Source organism: Canis lupus, chromosome 11 (genome assembly GCF_003254725.2).
Source record: "Canis lupus dingo isolate Sandy chromosome 11, ASM325472v2, whole genome shotgun sequence".
NCBI classification, from domain to species: domain Eukaryota; kingdom Metazoa; phylum Chordata; class Mammalia; order Carnivora; family Canidae; genus Canis; species Canis lupus.
The window spans coordinates 70,992,704-71,018,029 of NC_064253.1; the positions used below are offsets into that span (position 1 = coordinate 70,992,704).

General features: G+C 40.4%; 1 long non-coding RNA gene across 2 annotated transcripts; it reads right to left on the reverse strand.

The window, feature by feature from the left end:
* Positions 1-840: 840 nt before the first annotated feature.
* On the reverse strand, positions 841-25,016 carry LOC112650269 (uncharacterized). Of its 2 annotated transcripts, none has more exons than XR_004803824.2 (4): positions 24,864-25,016; positions 6,579-6,688; positions 3,735-3,799; positions 841-3,027 (listed from the first exon to the last, which is right to left on the reverse strand). It is a non-coding gene; the product is annotated as an uncharacterized LOC112650269 (long non-coding RNA). The 2 variants fall into 2 exon arrangements; XR_003130066.3 differs by lacking the exon at positions 24,864-25,016 and adding an exon at positions 12,281-12,860.
* Between the last annotated feature and the right edge of the window lie 310 nt (positions 25,017-25,326).

A 25,326-nucleotide genomic window follows, 5' to 3' on the forward strand; every position in this document is an offset into this window, starting at 1 on the left:
ACTGAGGTCAGTTGAAAGTGCTTTGACATCATTTGCTGTCAGATAATTGGCTTCTTTACAACAGAGGTCAGGCACGGGCTGACCATGTACACAGGGGTGCCCAGAAATTCAGAGATTGCAATGCCCAGAAACAAGTGACTCACTGAATCTTTAAAATATATTGCTGAAACTAATGTCACCCTCTTACATTTCAAGCACAGCACCACACCGGAGTCCGTCTAATGCAGTGTGATCAAGTTGCATCAGCCAGTTTCAATTTAAGCCTGACAGGTTACATTTTAGCAATAAAAGAAAGTCTTATTATGAAGTGGCATTTACATAGGAGCCTAGCCGGGGACCCTCTGATCCGCACCTCCAGATAATATTTCTTGATCAAATTTTCTGAGTAAGAGTAATAGATACACCGAGAGAGACAGAGAGATTAAACCCACATGTAGTCAGCAATGTTGAAGGATGGAGTGAACTCTATCCCCACTTCGCTAGACAGGGAATAGTAGGGTGTTGCGGTAGGCTTCACATGGCCAATTAGAGTTAGGACTGAACACTTAAATATGCGGCCTGGTAACGAACTTTAGGATAAATATGGTGAGAACTTGGCCCTAAATATCAGAAAGTTTAATTTCCCTCTCAAGCTTACCCACAATTAACTTGACCAACCTTGGCCGCATCACCTCTTTTCTTTTTAATTTTCTCACCTAGTAGAATCATTAAAAAAAACAGCAAACTATCACAGAATACTGTCCTGAGACTCATGCAAGATAACAGGCACAAAGTGGTTTTGAAATGGTAACAAATTCTATTTATACTTAGAGTAATAAAATGGCTGTATGGGAAGGTCTGTATAAAGAGTTCAAAGTTTGAGCAAAAATGAGTTTATTGTCTCATGTAATTGGAAAAGCCAAAGGTACAGATGGCCCCAGGGAGGACTAGGTACTTAAAAGTTATCCAGAATCTGTTTTTTCCTTTATCCTTATTACTTGTATCACCCTATGGTTTGACTTCTTTTTTCTTATACCTTAAAGAGTTTTTCCAGGCAATGGGTAGAGGGAAGGTGGCAAATCGCATCTGTCTCCTGGCTTATACTGTCAGTAGTCATATATAGGAAAGAGAGATCTTGTATCAGTTTCTGCTAATCAATTTCCAGGGTACAACTCTAATTGGACCACATGATCCATGATCACATGACCATATCGGGGTCAATAACCATGGCCAAGGAGAGGGGTTTGTAGTTAGCCAGACCTGGCCACATGAATGCCATGAACTGCATAGAGTAGTCAACATTCAGCTCTTCAAAGTAAGCGGGTGCTATTACCAGAGGAAGGGACAAAGAAACACTGGACAATTGACAGAGACAAGGATCAAATGTCTACCGTCTCTCTGCTCCCAAAGCTCACCATGCGTCACCATGCTCACCATATCATAGTGCTGATTACATTAGAATTGAATGATTTCTTTACTTTTCCAGATCGCATACATGTGTCTGATGCCTTTGTCTACTCTTAGCAGGTGTCACAGGTAACATGCGTTCGTTGCTCAATAAACACAGGTTTAAGGAATGAATCGGTGAATTTCTTGTTAAAACTGTGGAGGAATCTGCTATCCCAGTTTTTCTGTACATGTAGGATCAGCTCCTTTGTGCTTCCACTCTCCGACTCTCAAAGCACTACGTGGGAACTTTTTCTCTATCTGCTTTATCAAATATTTACATGGCACCAATTATGAGCAATGCTGTATGCAAAGTCCTTCAGATGATTCAGAAGAGTAGACTCAGAATTACTTCTGGCTTTCTTAGATGATAAAGGAGAAGCTCTATCTAAAGAATCTTACAGCCAGATTGATGAACCACGTCATCTGATCCAAAATGGATAATCTCTGGAAGCATGTGTCCAATGCTTACATAGTCGACTCATGTGATGCATGACATTGAGGTTCAGAGGGAAGGTGAATGAACACCATGTGGAATCAGTAGAGAAGCTAGATGACCAGAAGGGAATACAGTGTCCTGGAGAAAGCAAGCAAGCAGGAACTAGCATTGAGCCAGACACTGTGCAGCTCATAATCACAGTCTTATTCTAGCTCTCACAGCATTTTTAGCTCTACTTGGCAAGGTGCAAAACTGAAGTTCAGAGAGATTAAATAAATTAGTAAAACAATGAAATCCACGGATGCAAGGTTTATAAGCATGTGTTTATACTTTCAATGTCCGTGTGCTTTCCCTCATGGTGTAATCAATCTTATATATGTCACATCAGTCAGTGTATCTGTGTCCAGATGACCAATCAGGAAGTACAACAGATAGATCAATTATAGATACATTGAATCAGATAATTATAAAAATGTTAAAAGGTGTAGGAACTGGTCATAGATGATAGAATACAAACATGAATGGGAAATGAAGATCTATGAATATATAATTACATGCTATTGATAGGTAGGTTCATATATATTCATATAGGGATGCCATCAATTCCATTTTGTAAAAGTCATTTGGCCAAACATGCTGTGCTTTGGTGCGAGGATAATCAGGCAATTATGGGGAAGCCACAGTCTGCTCCTACGTCTTCCACCACTTCTCTGGCCCCATGTTCTTGCCTTTTCTCATTGTCAGTTTTGTCATCTGTGAAACGAAAATCGTAAATGGCACCCAGCCTATTCTTATGGGGTAGCTTTGAGAATCCTACAAGGTAATTGTTGGGGAAGCACTTTGGCAACTGTAACATGCTCCGTTGCCCCCCTGGGTTTGACCTGGGTAGTTTTGCAAGTTCTTTTGAAAAGATAGTCGGCCCCCTTTCAGGTCAGGAAATGGATTATTTTTTTGAGAGGATGCGTGTGCTTGGCTGCTGCCTGCCCATCACTGAATGCATGTTTTATCAGTTTCCACATCGCTTCTACTTTGCAGCTCAGCTCATATCATCAAAAACCACTCTTGTGCCCTCCATGTTAGCATATGGTCGTTCCTCTGTTGTATCTCTCGCGCCATCTCCAAAGCTGAGCTCAGTAACCGACCCTTTTTTGATGCCAGATGATCTAAAAGCAGCATGAAAAGTCAGGAGAATGTTTTCTCACTCAAGATCAATATGCCTTTAACCTTCCTTTCCTCTATCCTTGGGGAAACGCAATGGTCTCTTCTCACTTTACTGGTAGCTACTGCCCTCCCACATGCCTGTCTTTCATTCTCCTCCCCCACTCCCCTTTCCCCACTGCCTAGTTAGAATTCAGCATGTCTTCCTTTTGGAGCTCCTGTGTTAAAACCCATGATAACATGTTCTGCTGGATGGCTTTTTCCAAACACAGATTCCCCTATTGCTATGGACAGAAGAAGCCAAGGAATTACTCTCTTTGAGCCAGAGGACACAGGTTTGAATCGAGCTCTGTTGTGATAAGCACCATGACCTTAGAGACCTGATTTCACCTATCTTAGCCTTGATGTCCTTTTCTGCAAATTGAGGGCAACACTGGCTGCCTTGCCTAACCCCTTTAAGCACAGAGCATTTACGATGGACAGGCTCTAGATGCTAAATCCTGTATTTGAAAATTTTAGTGGCAAATGGTTTAATTTTAATTTAAAAACACATATGGAATACTCTTTCAATGCTAAAATGTACTTTAATTTTTAAATCACTATCTTAATCTTAATGTAATCTTAATGATAGTTGGGTAAAGTATGTATTAGCAATGTCGCCATAGTATAGATGAAGAATCAAAGGCAAAAAGGGTTAAAAAAAAAAACTTACCTCAAATTACATATTCAGTAAGTTATAGCACCAGATTTTGAACTCAGGCACTTGGGTTCTAGGACCTGTGATTTTAATCATTATGTTAGGTTACTTAAACAATTCAGTGATCCACTGACAGTATATTAGACCAGTGTCATGTTTTGGATGTATATCATAGGAACTTATTTAGTATTTAGGAGCAATATATTAGTATAAGCTAGGTAATGGCATGGTAATAACCAAGTACTAACAGAAATTTACTTTTTAATTTCTGCAGAGGGCAGTGAGTAACTATCTAGACAAACTCTTCAAGGCAGCATAATCATTTGATGATCCAGGGAATAAGAACCTGATGCTGGTGGACATTACTAACATCTTCCACTCCCACCATAGAATATTATTCATAAGCTAAAAATAGTGAAATAGATGGACAGATTATAATAAGAAAGACTATTAAAGACTATGAAAGCACCAAAAATAGTAAGATACCTAGGAATAAACCTAACAGAACCAGTGAAAGACCTGTACTCTGAAAACTATAAAACACTGATGAAAGAAATGAAAAATGACACAAAGAAATGAAAAGACATCCCATGCTCATGCATTGAAAGAGCCAATATTGTTAAAATTTCTATACTTCCCAATGCAGTCTACATATACAATGCAAACCCTATCAAAATATCAGCAGCACTTTTCATAGAACTACAAGCAAACCTAAAATTTGTATGGAACCACCAAAGACCCAGAATAGCCAAAGCAATCTTGAAAAAAGAGAAGCAAAGGTGGAGGCATCACTATTCCAGATTTAAAGTCATACTACAAAGCTGTAGTAATTAAAACAGTATGGTACTGGCACAAAAATAGATACATAGATCAATGGAACAGAAGAGAAAACCCAGAAGTAAACCTACAATTCAGTGTCAATTAATTTTTGACAAAGCAGGAAAACATATCCAATGGGAAAAAAAGAATGTTTCTTCAGCAAATGGTGCTGAGAAAACACGCAAAAAAATGAAACTGGACCACTTTCTAATACTATACATGAAAATAAATTCAAAGTGGATTAAAGACCTGAGCATGAGACCTGAAAATATAAAAATCCTAGAAGAGGACATAGGAAGTAACGTCTCTGACACTGGTCATAGGAACATTTTTCTAGGTATGTCTCCTGAGGTAGGGGAAACAAAAGCAAAACTAAACTATTGGGACTACACCAAAATAAAAAGCTTCTGCACAGCAAAGGAAACAATCAACAAAACTAGAAGGCAACCTACCAAGTAGGAGAAGATATTTGCAAATGACATATCTGATAAAGGGTTAGTATCCAAGATCTATAAAGAACTTAAAAACTCAACACCCAAAAATAATCTAATTTGAAAATGGGCAGAAGACATGAACAGACATTTCTCTCTAAAAAAAAAAAAAAAAGACAGATTGTCAACAGACACATGAAAAGCTCATCATCACTCATCATCAGGGAAATGCAAATCAAAACCCAATGTGATATCACCTCATATCTGTCAGAATGGCTAAAATCAACAGCACAAGAAGCAACAGGTGTTGGCAAGGATGCAGAGAAAAGGGAAGTCTCTTGTACTTTTGGTGGAAATGCAAACTGGTGTAGCCGCTATTGAATATAGTACAGAGGTTCCTCAAAAAGTTAAAAATAGAACTACCCTAAGATCCAGCAATGATACTACTGGTTATTTACCCAAAGGATACAAAAATACTAATTCCTTTGAAATAGTGGAGATATATGTACCCTTAAGTTTATAGTAGCACTATTTATGATAACAAAGATATGGGAGTCAGCCCAAATGTCCATGAATTGATGAATGGTTAGGGATGATGTAGTATATATGTAACAATGAAATATTATCCAGCCATAAAAGAGAATGAAATCTTGACTTTTGCAATGGCATGGATGGAGCTAGAGAGTATAATGCTCAGTGAAATAAGTCAGAGAAAGAAAAATACCATGTGATTTCGCTCATATGTGGAATTTAAGAAACAGATGAGCAAAGGGGGAAAAAAGAAAAAGAGAGAGAAACAAATCAAGGGGCCGACTCTTAACTATAGAGAACAAAATGATGGTTACCAGAGGGGAGGTGGGTGTGGGAGATGGATTAAATAGGTAATAGGTATTAAACAGTACACTTGTAGTGAAGAGCACCGGGTGATGTATGGAATTGTTGGATCACTATATTGTATATTTGAAACTAATAGCACTGTATGTTAACTGAAATAAAAAAAAAACCACAAACAACTTATGTGTAGAATTATAAAAACCATTAAAAATGAAGAAAGAAATGGAACATGACATAAAATTGAAATGCATACAAAGTTAAAATATGTGCAGCAAAGCGATACACATTTGCAGAAATATGCATAAAGGAAAATATAAATTGATTATATTAAAATGCTTTTATATATGTTTATATATCTATTTTCTATCCATCCATCCATCCATCCATCCATCCATCTGAGTAGAGAGGGAAACAGAAGAGAATAGATTATATGAGGACTATGTATATTAAAAAGAAATCAAGTAAAGGGCTTTGCATAGATCAAAGAAGACCATAAGTCATGCACTGAGAAATGCTAATAGGTCAGTCCTCTAAAAGGGTTGGGAAATCATAGCCCATGGATCCAATCTTGCCTTCCACCTGGTTTTGTGAATAAAGCTTTATCAGAAAACAGGCACTCTCATTAGTTTACATACTTCCTATGGCTGTTTTTGTGATATAATGGCAGAAATGCATACGTACAGCAGGGACAGACCACCCTGCAAAGCCAGAAAGGGTCGCCAGGTGTCTGTATAGAAAAAAGGATCCACCCTGGAGAATAGAAAAGAGACCATACCTTCCTCCTCATGTCTGTCAGTGTTCAGTCAAGAAACGAGCCATTCTATGTCTTCTTCTACTTAAAAATGGCTGAATATAGAAATTAAGGGGTAACTCAACCCCTGGAAGCTAAAGGAAGAAAGGTTAGGAAATTGTTACAAAAGAACTCATCCTGAAACACAGAAGTGGGGGCTTCTCAAACATTATCCATGACACTACTGTAATTCCCAAAAACCTTTGGAAAGTTCCTGACATCTGTCTGAATCTGCTGTGGTGAGAGTATGTGGATTTTAAGAGCTTTCTGGCAAGCCTCTGTAAATCTTGTGACATCTCCACATATCTGGCTGCAACTGCCCTAGACGATAATGGTTTCTTTTTTTCTACTTCCCAAATCTAGTATCTCCCATTGTTAAACGTTAAGCTACAACCAAACTGGGCATCAGCGTTCTAGGACGTGCCATTTGGCTTCTCCTCCACAATGTAAAGGAGACATAGAAGAAGGTAGTAGTGATATGAGTTGCTGATAGTCAGTGGAACATTCCCCTTTATTTCTGCTGCCTTGAATATGCTAGGAGTGCAGCAAACATTTATTTATTCCAATGATGCTCTTAGTTCCACAATACTTTAGCTTAAGGTTTTTGGACTTCTTGGAGGACTGTGCTTGGTCATTAGAGGGTCTGAACAGGTGCTGATATTCCCCTCCCAACATTGTGTGTGTGTGTGTGTGTGTGTGTGTGTGTGTGTGTGTTTCTAGAAGATAGGAAAACCCATCATTTTTGTTACCTATTAAAGAGTTCCAGGATCCCTTGGAGAAGAACTACCTTACTACTATGTCTGCTAGACTCTGTGTTCCTTCAATGCAGAGAACTCTGTCTTTTTCATATACCTCAGAGCTTTGCACAGGGTCTGACACAGAGTAAAATTTTAGTAAATGTTTGTAAAATCAGTTAATTAGATAATGAACACATATAACAGTCTTTGCAGTTAAAATGGAGAATGCATATCACCATTTTTTCAAAAATCTAGCTACACATAGCTAATAACTACTCAAGTCTTACCCTTTCTAATGTGTTCCAACCCAATTTATCTTAGCACCAGTGGCTGTGAAAGATTAGACCATTGTGCAGATAACAAACATAATACCATTATTCCTGATAAGAGAATGCAAGATTCAAGAGTCATAAGAGAGGAGACAGCAGGCCAAGGGGGACAGACTCTGGCCCCTTCCCTCTGCCCAGAAGGTCATGTCTGCAAAGTTTCCATCCAGCCTGCCAGTAGGAACTGCATTTCCCTGACTACCCTTTCTCTGCCTCTGTCACAGAGATGCCTCTGCTCCCTCAATACCTGAGAAGTTCTAAAAACTGAGAAATAGCTGCTGAGTCATGATCTCCAGTGCCAGACTCTGCTAACAGAGCCTTCTTTGTATCATTAGACTTTCGAATATATGGGTTCAAGTCCTAATATTGCCTTTCTTGCTTATGTCAACTCTGGAGAACTACTTGCATGTCTGTATTTCATTTTTCCACTCTCCAAAAAGGGATATAATGACAAGTATCCTAGCAAACAAGGAGATGCAAAATCATTCAACATATTACATGTCAATAAAATGTAAGCTATTAAAAACAGTATTTATCAAACACACCCCAGGATGCTCATAGCTTGGAAATGTTAATTCTTGGCTTAAAGGAGTTAGTCAACAGCTAATTTGGAGACCCAAAAGGCCAATAGTTACTAAATAGTGAGCTGAAACTAACATTTCCCCTCAAACTCAAACTCAAGCCAACACTTTTTTTTATGAGCTTAATAGCTTTTGATTAGCTGGCTTTCTCTCTGTTTTTTCCTTCCCATTTTCTGGGTTTAAACAACTTCCTTTGCCAGTTAAAACCTAAATCCCTGAAAATCTGAACTGAGCATGCCAGGCATAATTCTGATGGTCATAAACAAGCTCAGGATTTAGCTAAAGCCTCCTGCGTCTGAGCTAAGTGTTCATCCTCCTCAGGATTCCAGAAAGTGCCTAGACGCTCACTTCCTCCGCCCTCCATTCTCTGATCTCTGATCTCCTTGGCATATAATTAGATGGTCAGCAAAGACCACAGAGGATGGAGAGAACCCATAACTATGCAAACAGGTAAATGTGCTGTTCTCCCTACTGAATCCATCATTCCAGCAAATTTCTCTGCAGACCTGTTTTCTCGTCATAAAAAAGGAAGATGATGGTTACCAGCCTGCCAGTCTTGGAGGCTATTAAGGAAGAATGAGTAGTTTTTCCCAAGACATTAGGAAATGCTTCATAGACCATTTTAGTTGGAATTTGAAGGACAAGAAAGAAGTGACCACTGGAGAAAGTGGGAAAGAGTTTGCAAGATTCTGATATTTGCTATTGGAGGTAAATCAAATGTCACCACTAGGAGAACATCAACAGAAGAAAGAGCATAAATCTAGATGTGAAAAGATGAAAATCTATGGCACTTTCAGGTAAGAGAGAGAACTCTGATATGCTTAGATTTTCTAGTGATTCAGGAGAGCAACTGGAGACTGAAAAACTGTGATTAAGACAAACTATGAAGGGTCTCAGAAGCCAGGGTAGGGATATGTAATTTATACTATCCAGGAGAACTCTCTTTTTAAGAGTTTTTAAGAGCATGACTCTCTTTAAAAAAAAAAAAGTTTAACTCCTTTCTTAACTTCTTTTTAAAGTTTAGAAGTGTAGTTATAATTAGTGTTTAGAAAATTACTTCACCAGCTGTGTGAAGAATCCAACATAGAAGTACCCTTCAAAATATATTAAGGCACAAGTTCAACTGGTGATTAAAAGGTGCTCTCATGTAGACACCCACATCCACACCCTCAAGACTATCATGCATTGTAGTTATACAACAAATGTTTGTTGAAAGAAAATAAATGAATTAAGGTTAGTAATTTTTTGTTTCCACCAAGCTAATTAAGATTTTTTTTTATTATTTTCCTTTTGATTATTTAATTATATGACTTCCCAGAACAACTAATCATTGATATGCTTGGTGTACCCCCAAGAAGGAGAATAGAGAAAACAGGTGAGTTTTTATCATTTTATTTGTCATGGAATTTCTTTCATCATGTATCCCATGGGGACCAGTGTTCCATAGAAACCCATGGGAAATGTTAGATTAAAAAGAGAGACTGTAGGCAATGAGCCCTTGCAAGGAGCAATTTAGATAACTCAGGAGAGCAAGCCTGATGCCTGAACTACAACAGTGCCAGATGGATTAGAGAAGAAAGAAGGCTTAGGGAACACATTATGAAGGAAATATGGAGAAGGCTTAATGATTCCTTGGATGTCAGAAAAGAGAGAAATGGAACAATCGGAACGATTCCTGGTTTTTAATTTAGGAAAACTGTAGCCTTACCCTATTCATATAACTTACATAATTTAGTAAAGTTATTTATGAAAATCTATTAGAATTGAATGTAGCATTCCCTTTCTTCATTGCTTTCATGAAGTACCCAAAAGTGAGAAAAGGGAGAGTACTATGAAATTGGTGATCACCTGATGGCATCAAAATAGATAGATAATAGATAAGTAGATGATAGGTAGATATTTAGATAGATGATAAAAGGATATGGCATAGATATATGTGTGGATATGTACACATAAATATTCTAATACTTCTTCTTCTATTTATTTTTAAAGATTTTATTTGAGAGAGAGAACACAGAAAAGAATGAAAAGGAGAAGCAGATTCCCTCATGGGCAGGGAGCCCGACGTGGGGCTTGATGCCAGGACCTTGAGATCATGACCTGAGCCAAAGGCAGATGCTTAACTAACAGCCACTTAGACGCCCCTCTCCAAATATTTCTTAAAATATGTGCCAAATATGTAAGGTTGTTATGGCATAATTATTTATAATTTATAAAGACACTTAAAAAAAACTCAAGTGTCAGGCTCCTGGATGGCTTAGGTGGTTAAGCGTCTGACTCTTGATTTTGGCTCAGTTCATGATTTCAGGTCATGAGCTTGAGCCCAGCATCTGGCTCCAGGCTGGCTGTGGAGCCTGCTTAGGATTCTCTCTCTCCCTTTCTCTCTGTCTTTTCATCTCCCCCACTCAGGCACATGCACTCTCAAAAAGAAAGAAAGAAAGAAAGAAAAAAAGAAAAAGAGAGAGAAAGAAGAAAGAAAGAAAGAAAGAAAGAAAGAAAGAAAGAAAGAAAGAAAGAAAGAAAGATCTCATTTGTCAAAGAATAGAAAATTAAACATGGGAGTATATCAATACAAGAGAGTACTACTGCGAAGCCATTAAAAATCATGCCTTACAAGAAAACCACAAACATATAGAAGAAAAATCCTCCCATTGTATGACTTAAGTGTAAAAAAAAAAGGGGGGAGGTTATAAAGCAGATTATACAAACAGGAATTTTAATAAGGAAAATATGTTTGGATTCTATGCATAGAAAACAACCATAGAGAAGGTGCCTGGGGAGGCAGGGGTCAGTCATATAAGCATCCCACTCTTTTTTTTTTTTTTTTTAGCATCCCACTCTTGATTTCAGCTGAGGTCATGATCTCAGGCTCCTGAGATCCAGCCCCAGGTCAAACCCTGTGTCGAGCTTCACGCTGAGCATGGAACCTGGTTGAGATTCTCTCTCCTTCTACCCGCCCCCCACCTTGCACACGCTCTCTCTTTCTAAAAAAGAAAAAAAAGAAAGAAAACATCTGCAGAGAAACATAACAGCATTTTAACAGTAGTTTTCCTCATGTATGGATTTAATTATAACTTTTAGTTTTGTCTATATACATTGAGTTTTCCAGATTCCTATGTGGTACTTATTGATAAGCATCCTCACCCATTAATATTGGGGATTTGGGGAGATAATCCATGCTGAGACTTCCAAAGATAAACTTCAAGATAAGTTATGAATTAATAGCAAAGCACATCATCGCGTAGAGTCCCTCAGTACAAACACACACACACACACACACACACACACACACCCTGTCAGCCCCTGTCAGGGTCTAAGCCTTGATGATTAGAGGGGCTTTGCCAGAAATTGAATGTAATGTTTTAACAACATATTTTGTGAACAAAGGGATTCTAGGTCCAAGCAGAGATGTTTGGAGGCCCTGCCTGCAGAGAATAGAAGGAGGCCATAGTTTCAGCTGCACACAGAGGATGAAAGGCTTGGAAACGCTGGCTAATAACACGGTCGGCCCAGGCACCAGTGCCTCTAAGGGGCACGTCAGTGATGGCAGCTTCAGGGATGACAGGGACAGAAAAGACAAGGGGCCTCTTTGTGGTGATGGTAGTTGCCAGCCTGGCTCGAGCAGAGATGTCAACGTCATCACTATTGTCCTTCCAGGCTGGGGAAGACCCTACTTTATGAGCTAGGGATCTGGAGAAGAAATGAAGCCGGCCTGGAACTCCTGCTTAGTATGTGCCCCCACAGAGGCATGCATTCCTGCGTCCTGATTATGGCTCTTTTTCTACCATCTGCTCTTTTGCCCTCAACCATCAGACCAAATTAGGGGAGTTTGCAGGTATTAATTCCCTTTTTCTCCCCACCACCAGACTTTTTTTTTTTTTTTTTTTTTTACCATTCTGAGAGGTAAGATTAATTCTTTTACTTACACATATACTTACTTACTTATTTATTTACACTTTTAGCTTAGGACGGGGCTTGGGGGTTTAGGAGATGGAAAGGAAGGAAATGGGATTAAAATGTAGGTCAGCTGGTAAGTTACTTACAAATGCCCGAGATGAGAGAACACAGGGACACCCAGCCAAGTCCTTGGAGAGGGCCCAACAGGTAGATGTAAGGAAGGACAGTCTCTTTCTGTGTGAGAGTCACCTCCTTTGGGGTCAAAGCCACTTTCCCGAGTTGCTGAAGCGAATCTTTATTTTTTCCTAAAACTCAACAGACAGCGTCTTCAGAACCTAATTTGATTTTGATTGATTTTTGAAACTTGAAACACTTCTAAACTAATTTTCAGTATATTACTCTTGTCAACGCTTAAAGATTTTGTCAGGAGGAATTTGCTGAACAGACACAGTAATTTTGTTTCTCATGCTGGCATATCACCCCTAAAGAGGAAACCCGGGGAGGGGGCGGCTCTGTTACTACAGCTACTGCTATTAAAATATACATTGCAATTACTTTGCTGCTATTTTGGGGGCTTTCTCAAGCAGTTCATGCTGCAACCCACGGGAGTTGAAAGCCTTGAAATAAGAATCACAGAATCATCAACCCCTCTTGGTCAGACCTGGGATATAAAGGAAGGATTTGAGGCTTAGAGGGGAGAAGGGATTCATCCAAGGTCATATAGCAATTTAGTGACAGACCGGGGACTGGTGAACATCTTCACACTTTTAGCCTATTTTTCTCCCCAGTCCACCAAGAAGCACAGAAGCCACGTCAGCCCTGCAGTGGTCATGGCCCAAGACGGGATTTATTAAATAAATACAGCAGTGACAACTTCAATGGGAGAAGGGGCGTTGACTTGCAGTCAAAACACCAATCGATAGGCAGTAAAAGCCACTGTGAAAGCCCAGCACAATGCTGCTCCTTCCAAAGCACAGGGGCTGTGTTAACAGTGTCTCCCCTTTTGTCTCGCCAGTCATCAGATCCATCGGGGGCCGTTGGAAATAGCAGTGACATTACAAGATAATAACCTCTGCTCATGCCGGCATTATGCCGGGAGGGCTGTCAAAGAGTGGTTTTCTTTTATTACTTTTTACCACCCAGGGTCCATGGCATGGGGACAGATGGACGGGCTCATCTTAACAAATAACCAATGGGGACAAACTGCTTTGTCTCAAACTGGTGATCTTCGCTCAAGGCAGGGGCTTCAAAGCAAGCACCTGCAGGTGCCTGGGTAAAAACACGGGCAGATGCAAAGCACGGAATTATTCAGGAGGGGAGAGAATTGATAGAAGGTTGGCCTATTGTGTGGACAAATGACTCAAGGACTTTCATCTGCTGCAAAAGTACCAGGATGCAGTGGGGGTTCACTATATGTGAAGAGAAATGTCATTACGAGCAGAGGAGAGGCTGAGGAGTCTAGGGTCTGTTGGAGCAGTTTGAATGTGTTTTCCAGGACACAGTGGCCTTTAGAAAGATACTGAGAAGTCAAATTAGTAAATAGAAACTGAAAAAGGGGGTGCCTGGGGGTTGAGCACCTGCCTTCAGCCCAGGGTGTGATCCTGGAGTCCCAGCATCGAGTCCCACGTTGGGCTCCCTGCATGGAGCCTGCTTCTCCCTCTGCCTGTGTTTCTGCCTCTCTCTCTCTCTGTGTCTCTCATGAATAAATAAGTAAAATATTTTTTAAAAAAATAGAAACTGAAAAAGGAGTGGAGCCATTGATATTTCAAGACTACTTAACTAGATACGTAGGAATACACTAATATCCGGTTACTCTATGATTATTATCACTGGGCCCCTGGAACCAGACCATTCCTTTCAGGGAGTGGCAAGGTTTTCCCTGAACAAACTGTTTCTACTCTCAGAGAGTCCTGGGAGGAGGTGGAGACCCAGCAGGTGAGTCAGAGACTGTAACGGTGGCAGTGGGGGGAGGTGCTGGTCTGTCTTTCTCTGGATCTCAGAGCTCAAGCTGCAAAGAAAACTGGATTACCTCCAGTGGCAGGGCTGGCCATGAGGAAACTCCCTGGGGGCAAGTCAGAACATCAGGACTGTAGTGTGGGTCCAGGTCTGAGCTGTAATTGCAAATTAATCTCTGCAGTTACTTCTTTCTATATGTATTAATCTCTGCAGCCCTCCAATTACATGATAGCCTTCTCTCTACTTACTATAGAAAATTAATGAAAGGCCGGGCCTCATTACGGGGCTTTCAAGGCAAAGGAGCTGGGGATTTGGGCACATGTCTCCTCCCCTGCGGGCAGAGTGATGGTAGCAGTAGGGTCACCCGCAAAGGGTAGCTGTGTCCCGTGGAAAGCTACTGTCTCTGGAACACAGCAGCAAGATGGTTGCAGGTGGTGGCTAGGAGAAAAGGATGCCTGGGAGATGTTCCTTAGCATCCCGTAAGCAGCAACCTAGGGCATCTGCAGAAGCACCCACGAGATGTTTTGAGGGATGTCCTTTGGGGGCAATAAAGCAGGTAGGTGCTCAGACCAGTGTCACTAGCATCAGAGAAAGATATAAATGTTCATAAATGTTCATAAATCTGAAGCCTTGGGGCACTTCCTAGTCTCTCCAGGAATACGAAGCATCTCCAACAAAAAGGTGCTTCCTAAAAAACCCATAAAGATGCTAAGCCTCACAGCAAAGTAGAGCATTGTGGTAGCAGCTCTGGGAAATGGAAGCTCTCTTAGGCTGGACTCATGCAGAGGACACCTGGACGATGCGGTAAACGAGCTAAACACTCTGATATGGAATTTAGTTCTATATTGTCTTAGAGGCAGAAGTTTCCAAACTATCGTCCTGGGACCTGCAACAGCAAAACCACTCGGGGAACTTGTTAAAACTGTAAATTCTTGCCTCCCCCACCCACCCCTCAGTCCTACTGGGTCAGGAACTCTGGGGCAGGGTCCAGCACTCTGTGTTTGAAGGAGCCCCCTCGTAGGTGATTCTGATGACCATTCAAGTTTGGGGACAACTGACGTAGAGCATGCAGTAGAAAGCAAGGTAACAGAAGCGTGGCCGAAGATGTGTCTGCCAGGAACTCTGCGGCAGCTGGGAGTCAAACAATTGAGACTTAGCGATTATTGGATTTTAATACCAATAATAGACTTAGCTTTCATATCATCGTATGACTCACAAAATATTCAACTATTGAATTTTGTCATTCCATCATTTGCAAAAGTACTGCACATTACTTCCATTTTACAAATGAAGCGACTGAGTATCAAAGAGGGACTGCTGTTCAAGATCGCAAGGGTAGTAGGCAGGAGAGGAAATAGAAGCCCTGGACTTCTGATGGTTGACCTTTCTTCCCTGATGATGAGAAATATTCAGGAATCTTCTAAATTTCCAGAATTTCCCTAGCATTTATCTAGCGCCTTCCATGTCATCTGTCATCTGATTAGCAGTGAGCTTTGGAACCCTCTATTGAGGCTTCTGTGTGTGCTTCCGGAGTCACCGGGAAAGGGTGCTGTGATAGACTAGTGATGTCCGCTGTGAACGTCAAATGGGAGATTGCAGCGACTGTGCAACATGTGGCACTACCCCCTCTTACAAGGTGACCTTGGTCTAGTTTCATTCCATTCTTTGGTTAGAAGCTGAGAAATACAACCTGCGGAGGAGTAGGATCTGGCTTGGAGGGTGAAATAGGGATGGGCTGATAAAGAGAGAACGATTATCCGCATCTGCCTTCATCCTGTCTCATTTGCTATTATATGGGTCATGTTAATTCCATCCAGCTGTCACCACCTCGGAGAGAAACCATCAGAAAAGCTCACAGTCTGACATCATCGCAAATACATACCACTGCCCTAGAAACCCATGCCTCCAAAATGTTGGACGTGCTCTTCATGACACACTTTCTCATGCCAACTTCCTGGAAAGATTCGTATGTCCAAGTTCTACCGGGCCTCGTGAATAGACCTGATTCTGTCCTGTTAGGAACAAATGGAAATTGTCCATTTGCCAGCTTTGTCCTCCTGACCGAAGAAAAAACCACGAAGAAAACAGGCAGGCAAACAAAGACAATACAATCGACCAACCAGAAATTCCTAAAGCATCAAGTGTTTGGGAACATCTGACTGTTACTGTTGGGTGTGAGTCACTTGCAAACTCAGGCTTGGTTTTTAATTGCTCCCAGTTGCCACTTTGCTCTGAACAAACAGACCAAACCTTTGTCCAAATCATGTGTGATAGAGCAACATTTTCATTTCCTATAATGCCAGCAATGAACATTAGCTTTCTCTCTGGCTTTTGCTAATTTCCAGGGACTTCACTGCAATTTGGAGAAAGGCCTCTCCCCGCGGAGGCCATGGTTTCCAGCCCCGTTGGCTTCCTGGCCCTGCTCTGCGGTCCTCCCCCTACCCTTTGCTAATATCATATCTGCAATCATTACTCCATTTTGCTGTGATTTTAATTAGAGGACATGTGGTATCTTTTAATATTCTTCTGCACATTGAGGCTCCTGAGCACTTGTTACCAACCAATGCCTCAATATAATTTAGAAGCTGTGGCTTCATAAGCAAGTCCTCCAATCTTTTGATATTAAATTTTCAAATTAATCTCTGCTGTATGCATCACTGGTGATTATCTTGGCCTAAATTATGCATCCTTCTTAAAGTTAGAAAACAACAGCCCTTCCCATCTGACAGTGGATCTATGCAGATACCCTTATCTCTAAGGAGACGTTTATTTTTAACCCTCAATGGTTTATAAACAGGGATCTCTGTGACTCCAGCTGTGTTTGCTAGCATCCCACTCATGACAATAATAGGAGCAAAAACTGATCCTGAGTCCTTTCCTAGCCCCTCTTATGGCCTCCCATTGTCTCCAGGAAAAAACTCAAGCCCCCGTTTATCCTTCAAAAGATAAATATCGGGTGACAGTGATACGATTATATTAATAGAAAAAATGTATGGGGTTAACTCCATTGCATTCCATGTTATCCTTCAAAGGGAGAGGATATGGAATGGTAGGATGTACATGGTCTCTGGAATTGGAGGGACTCTGATTTATATCCAGTATTCAATATTTATTGTTTATCCCATTTTTAGCAAATTACTTCCTTTCTCTATACCTCGTTTTTATTGTCAGAACCTATGAGATTGTCATGCCAGCATATACAAGGTTATCAAAAGACAAACTTCCTGTCCTTCTAACTTCTCTCCCCACCCGAAATATTTACCTTCAGAGGCAATCCTCAAGGCTCGAAGGATTTAATTTAGATATGGATAATTAAGCCACATAAATACAGATTCTTGGGAGTTTTTGTAGTTTTGTTTTTGGAAGTGGGGTTGAAAAGAGTGAATGTCCTTCATGGATTATAAGCACAAAGAAAGAGATGAAATTAGTTATGTTACCTAATACTCCCAGATGTGGTTCTGTGTGCTCTTGGTTTGAGACCTCTGGCTCCACGCTGAAAAGCGGACTGCACAAGGTGGTTATAAATCCTCTTAGCAGTTGTTTTGAAGCAACTGTCCCATCAAATGATCTGACCATCTTCTAGTAAAAAGGAGTAAGAGAATCTGATGCTTTTTCATGTCTGAAGCTCTATATGATCATACAATGGTTGAACAGTACTGGAAATTTCAATCAATCAATCAATCAGATCTCTAGACAATTATGGTCAGACCATAATTCTCAAGCTCAGACCAAAGTATGACCAAAAGAAGGGATTCAGCACTCAAGCCACAATAATTCTCAGTCTCTGTGCTTGACAATATTGGAAATAGGCATACTTTCCTCTCCCCAGGCTAAACAACTTTAGGATGATGTATACTTACCTGTTTCTTTGCTAAACAATGCTGAGAATAAAATAATTTATAATAAACAAAAATAACTTAACTGCTTGCTTTAGGAAATATCTGCACCCAGTAGATAAGACAGTGAACTGAATAAACAGCTTATTTTTCAAGATTGATACCCTACTCATCAGGAATTACTTCAAGACCCTCTCCTCACTGCACACAGCAATCCAAAAGTGTTATGTTACAATCTCTAACCAATTCCAACGAGTTTCTGTCTTGCAAGACCTACCCTAAATTCATCCATCCCAGGCCCCCAAACTTTATATATTTCTATTTTAAGACACTACTAAGTCTCTGTGTCCTTTCCTGCACAAAAATCTAATAAGCTTAGTTTCCCTTGATCAATAGACTTTTCTGGTAGTCTATTGGGGAATCAACAGTTGACTCCATGAAGTACTTTATTATAAGACTAATTGTATTTCATGTTTAAAAATGTGGTTTCCACTTTTTCATCATTTCGTGCATTTCCCCAAGAAATATCTGTTGAGTGCCAGGAACTATTCTAGATACTGAAAACAGATATCCCTGCCTTCGCAGAATATTCATTCTAGGAAGGCAAGAAATACATATTTTTTAAGATAACAAGAACAATTATATTACCATAATTGTGTGATAAGTGTGTTCAAGAAAAGCTACCTAGGGTGAAAAAAAAGTATGTCAAAGGGGAAACTATCTTAGCTTTGCATGGAGGTGTGTGTTGAAGAGCATGGATGATATCCCCGAGGAAGAAACATTTAAGGTGAAGAAGTCCAACGGGAAAGTGTCAGTGATGGAAGCAATAGCATGTCTAGGACTTCAACGTCATTCAGAGCTTGCCTTGGTGTGAAGAGGGCCAAGAGTGAGGGCCAATACAGTGCAACCAAAGAGAGTGGGAGAGAGTCTCTCTAGAGGTTCACAAGGTGGTGCTAATCAGACTTGGAGACATAGGAAGTATTTATACTTGTAAATTAGTTGGTGCAGGTGGTTCCACTGGTTCCAGCAAGTCTTTACAGCATCTCACACTCAACACCTGATGATTTTGTCCATGTTAGCACATCCTTTTGTTCTCTCTTCTGTAGCCATCTCATCTCTACACTTTTACTTTTTTTTTTTTCTTATTTTACCAAACTTCTCAAACCCCCTGTTTGTTCTGTTCCCTTTGCTATACTTTATCTAGGACGGGGCTCCATAACCAACATTCCCACCTATCGGGAGCCTCTTGGGGACTGGAGGAGTTCTTGCCTCCATGGTTTTCATCCCTTGAAGACAGCCTTTAAAAGAATGTAGTCAATGAAGTCTTTCCACAGCTTAAGTAACCTAATGCATTATTGACTCTTTCCAGACATAAGGTCCCCACTGCTGCCAGCATTAATGAAGGAACTTTTCCTAGTTCACAGAGTTAATGGGCCTCTGGCCTTGCTCACTGTATTCCTGGAGCAGTTTACTCCCTGGGGAAGTGTGAGTGCCTCAACTGTATCTCAGGTTGCGAGGTGATTCCTGTTCCAGGAACATAAAGAGAATGGATGGTAGTTTGTAGAATGACTATAGCAGTTTGGAATTTGTTAGATGCTCGCACCATTTCATAATGAGATTCATGTTCATGCCACACCTCGATGTTTCCTATTATAAACTTTAAGGCAGGATTTTCAAACTTTATTTTAAAATATTGAGCCTTTACGTGCAATCAATTCTTATTCAGAAGTCCCATGTATAAAATAGAAAAAAGCAAAGCCTTCCTGCTGAAAGCTAAGAGCCAACACACTGGATTTTCCCTCAGTGCTGCTAACTCCTCAGAATCACCAAATGACCCCAGGTTGAAACACCCTGCTTGACTTGGTTGCAGCAACATGATTGATGACAGAAACCCCAAATCCTCCTGCTATAAAAGCTTAAGCATTCTTAACAAAATGATGCAAACTTTCTTCTAAAAGCATAGCCTAGCTTGCCACAACAGAGGGAAATCTCGCACTGCCATGAATAAAAATGAATAGATATGCATGAGCTAACACTATAACTGGGAGTGAGGGTGGCCCCTAAACCTAGGGACTAGAGAGTTAACACATCTTCAGAAACAGGAGGCATGACCTTGGGCTCACCAGTGGTAAAAATGAGAATTGGATTCTAAGATCCAATTGGTCCTGAGATTAAAGTGGGACTCCCTCATGGAAAGAAGAAGGTATATAAAACCATCCTTTAGCATGGTCTAAATTCAAGAAAACATGTCCATCTGTTGCTAGTCTCTCAGTGGAAAAAAATCCTCTAAGAATCTATGAAATTAAAATCAGAACCCTGTTTCACTTTTAAGTGTAGGGTTTGAATATAAACCTATCTTTACAGTTTGTGAAGTCATGGGTTTTACTATTAACTTATTAATGATCACAGGTCTGTGGTCCACCTTCAGGCACCTGGAAAATTCCAACATGGTTCTTCTCTCGAGAGATATGTCCTCACCTCAGGCTGCACAGGAGCCTAAAACCCCAAATCAGAAAATGCAAGAGGAAATGATCCAGCATGAGCAAGAGGCAACATATGCAAGAAACGGCTGACACAGCAGAAGATCTACTACCATTTCAATTAATAGAGCCATAGGATATAAACTATAACATAAGTGTATTTTAAAAACTAGGAACCTATAAAGAGAATGCTAAAAACATAAGCAGTGATTAAAATACAATGATAAAATAAATATTAATATGCTCATTTGATATCAAATACTCATCACACTGTAGAACAGCAGTTTAAACACAGCCAGAGAAAGAATTGAACAGGACCTTGATTTTTACCTGTAGACTATGTACCGAGCCAAGTTACGCTATCTCGGGTTCTCCCACATGCTTGAAAATAACCTGGGCCAAGAAGACCTAGATCTGAGAAAACACTACTTCCTGTGCATTTTCTTATAAAACTGCCCTAAGCAGGATCCCAGGGTGGCTCAGTGGTTTAGCGCCTGCCTTCGGCCCGGGGCGTGATCCTGGAGTCCTGGAATCGAGTCCCACATCGGGCTCCCTGCGTGGAGCCTGCTTCTCCCTCTGCTTGTGTCTCTGCCTCTCTCTCTCTGTGTCTCTCATGAATGAATAAATAAAATCTTAAAAAAAAAAAAACTGCCCTAAGCCAGCCAATTAGCAGTACAGCCTTTATACACTTTGTGAAGGACATTTTTATGACTTTCTTCCTCTGAAACTAATGCATGCCTATCAATAGATTCTGAAAAGGTAAGGTCTCTTTTAGATCAGAGCAGACACTCTTTGGGTCTCACATTTCTGACTTTGAAACATAACATTTCCTTGTAGATGGCCTCATCTGCAACCTCTTTAATGGACACAAGATGCTTTAAAATCTGTATGGACATACTTAATGGTCAACAAAATCTCGCATTCTAGAATAGCAATCTAACTCATGCTAAACGCTGTCACATTTTATACTTTCATTAAATCTAAGTCTCTTTACTCAAATATTCTGCATTGTTCCGTTTAATCTCAGCAATCACCCTCATAATTAGGTATTTTTTTCCAATATACAGATAAAGAAAGTGAAACCTATCAAGACTAGTGAATTTTCCAAAAGTAAGCAGATCCCAACTCCAAAGCTCACGTATTCAATCATCATATTATACCACATACTTTGAATTCTGAATCATGATTAATGTTTAATCAGGCTTAATGTTGAAATTCTGAGCAGGAGTTATAAGACCAGTTGACAAAGAATTTGAATGTTTGTTGCTTTGTTTTATTTTTACCTAATCCAGGAGTAAACAACAGAAACTAAGAGGACAATTTAAACCTACCACTGTTAGCGGTTCTGTTTAAAGCACAATTGCTGGAAACTTCAGTTCAAATTTGACCTGAGAATCAACTTATGGCAAAAATGCATCTCTCCCCAAGCTCCTCTGAGACCTCCTCAGCTACGCAGTACAATGGTTGTATTTAAGGATGTGAAGAGTTCATCACTGAGAAAGAAATACTGGGGCAAGAAGAATGTAGGGATTGTAAAAAAAAAACAAAACAAAAAACAAACAAAAAAATTTCCTTGTTGGGGCAAATATAATAGTAAAGGGCAAAAAGGAAATAGCATTGTAGGTCATTGCTGGAAGGGCTGCTGGTGCAGAGAGGGCTGCACAGAAGAAGCAATAAAGAAAAAGGACTTCAAGGAATGTATCTCTCTCTCTCTCTCTCTTTCTCTCTTTTTTTTTCCCCCTTCATAGCAACCCTTTTTCTGGGTTTCTTTTCTCCATCTACCTCAGGAACCAAATGAAGAGTAAACTATCCAGGTGTTTACAACTCTATAGTCTTCCAGGTCTTTCTTTGAGTTTCTATTGTTATTAATAATCTCATCATGATAATTGCTACTTACTGATTCAGCTCCTATTTTCTGAGCCTCTTGCATATCCTTGGTATAGAGTCTTCAGATGTGTTAGTCCCTGTCAACATACCAGTTCTTAAGGCAACTGTCACTTTTTTGCTTTTACGGATGAGGAAAGTGAAGTCAAAGAGGATAATGTGTAAGTGGAAAGATAAGGATTGAAAATCAGGTCCTTCTTTCTATGATCCATGCTCTTAACTATGAGGATATGCCACCTGTGCACATCAACAGGTATCAAGTAACTTTACCAGAGAGGGTGCTATGGTAAACAGTTTTGAGAAATGCCAGATTAATATAAGTAAACTGATTCATTTGAAAACATGCAGGAGAGATTTCTCAAAGATCGGTATTTCCTAGATGTGACTACAGGGTCTTTTTCACAGCACACGTCCCAAGACTACTGTACTGTGGAATGCACATTTGGAAATGTTTTATAGACTGACATTTTATTGGAGTGAACTCTACTTAATTATCAGTGCCAAAGTGTAGGTGCTCATAGTGCGCAAAATCAGATAATCAGCTCCGTTATAGAATATTAATTTGTCCAAATTTCTGTCTGCCTGCATATGCTATAAATTTCACTGAACATCTGGAAGAGACTTGTCTTCATGTAACTCCATGTTGTGTGGGGAATGTTAATGGCACCTATACTTTCCTTTCCAAGAAATTTCATGACTCTCACTTTTTTTTTTCCTCCCTCAAACACCATACAGACATTTCTATTCAATCAGAGACATTTCACCAGAGCCACTCACCTGGTATGTTTCAGAGTCCTTTCCTTAAACTCAAGTTTCAAAACTAAAGTGTGTGAAAAACTGACCAAACACAAAACAACAACAACACACACACACACAAACCCCATCAAACAAACCAAAAAAGCCAAACAAGACTTAACTTAGTAATTTTTATCAAAATGAGAAAAAAAGTTACCAAGTTCTCACAAGTGGCCAACCATTTCTAGAGCTATTTCCCTGATCTGGACTAAACATACAGTTGATACTCACAATTTGCTTCTGTCTGCATTTCCCTCAATCTATCGGTAATTACCATCATGGAGATAATCAATAATGAGAAAGAAGAAAGATTGATTGAATGGGGAAAAATGGAGTTATTCTCTGACAGATGTGTAGAAGAGGCTCAAAGTATTAAATGGAAGTGAGGGTCCTGTCTTTATTATTGGACCTGGCAAATAGCCTATGGGATTTCCCTAATCTATAACAGTCTATGTTTGTGAAACAGAAAAAAGTAAAGAGAGATAATTCTATTCACCCTGTCCTTTGCATCTGCAGTATCCTTACAGAAAACACAGTGACTCCTGGACCCTGAGAAACATAAAATGCATGAGTAAAGTAACCCTGAAGATCATCCAATACAAGGATTTTAAACACTGTGTTTCATGGAGCCTTAGGAGAGATGCAAAGTGTGCTGCAGAAATAAAGGCTTCAGACCTCTGTCTTTCGCTTCAATGAAAGCAGCTCCATGTCTCCACTGGGCCGGTGGGGGCGGGAATTGAAATATCATTAAGGTGGGACTTCTAGTCAACATGGTATTCGGAGTTCACACCACTATCTCCGTGATCTCATCTAACACATGAAATGGCAAAAAAAAAAAAAAAAAAAAAAAAGCTTTATAATTGAGCAAGTGCAGAGACCTATTCTAACTAGACACTGAGAGAAATATAAGACAGGCTGAGAGGGGGTGGGAGTTGACCAAAAAGAAGCAGAAGCTCCAGACTGGCTGGCAACATGGTTAGCACCAGCAGGCACAGGGGGTAGCACTGTGGGTGTCTCACACCCCTGAATGTGAAGGTCAAGCACACATGGGAAGGAGGAAATTGGTAAGGATTGAGGGGTGACCAGGCTCTGTGAACCGACCTCATTCTAGGCCTTCTGAACAAGCAGTTACAATTGGGGGTGGGGGTGGGGGGGCATTTCTAGGTGGGAAACAGGCAGCACCTGAGCAGCCAGTAATTTGGGGAGAGGTTGGGGGCAAGGAACTCCTTCTCCTGCCCCATCCCACCCATTGTTCAATCTTAATTGAAATAGCAAAGACCTCACCGGAAGCTTCCAGTCTTAGAAGATAGAAGCTGGTAGCCTTGAAGGTAAACTCAACTGGAAATAAGCTGGTCAGCCATCATTACAAGGTATGTGAGCCCTGGCACCACAAGGTATGTGAGCCCTGGCACCACAAAGGAGAAACAACAAAAAGAGACAAACAGGGCTGATAAGATCAGAAAAGAAACTTGTCATAAGCATGATTCACATTCTCAGTGAAAAAGGAAGGCGGAGCATCTATGAAGCACAACCAAGAGGTTATAAAGCAGAGAGCACAGGGGATCTCAGTAGTGAGATGGAAATGCTTACATAATGGGAGTCACAATGGGAACAGCACAAGAGACAGACAATGTAGAACAGATCGAGTCAAACAGAAACCAGTGGTCTAGAAGATCATGCTGTAAAAATCTCCCAGAATGTACCTGTGCCATGTGAGATGCACACCCACATCCCCTGCAAGAAAGGATTCAAGGTCCAGCTGCATGGGGTGCGTGTACCTGAAAATCTCCAGCTGTCAGCTTTATAAATGGCTACTGGGGCTCCTGAGTCAAAGTCATGCTATTCTCAGGGCACCTCCTGGCCTTTGACACAGCAAGGGTAATATGTGGGGGCTCCTCTAATGAGCAGTCTTTGTCCTGGAGTGCCCTTCTGAGATGGCAGGGATTGTCAGGTAAGTATAGCCACTCCCTTGTGACATCATAGGTATTTAACCTCTTTAAAGTGTTTCTACTCTTTTTTTTTTTTTTTTTTTTTTTTTGAGAGAGAGAGAGAGAGAGCAAGGATCCACGGGGAAAGTGCAGAGGGAAAGGGAGAGAGAGAGAATTTTAAGCAGGCTTCATGCTCAGCATAGAGTTCCACAAAGGGGTTTGATCTCACAACCCTGAAGCCATGACCTGAGCCGAAATCAAGAGTCAGACACTTAACCAACTAAGCCCCCCAGGTGCCCCACAAAGTGTTTGC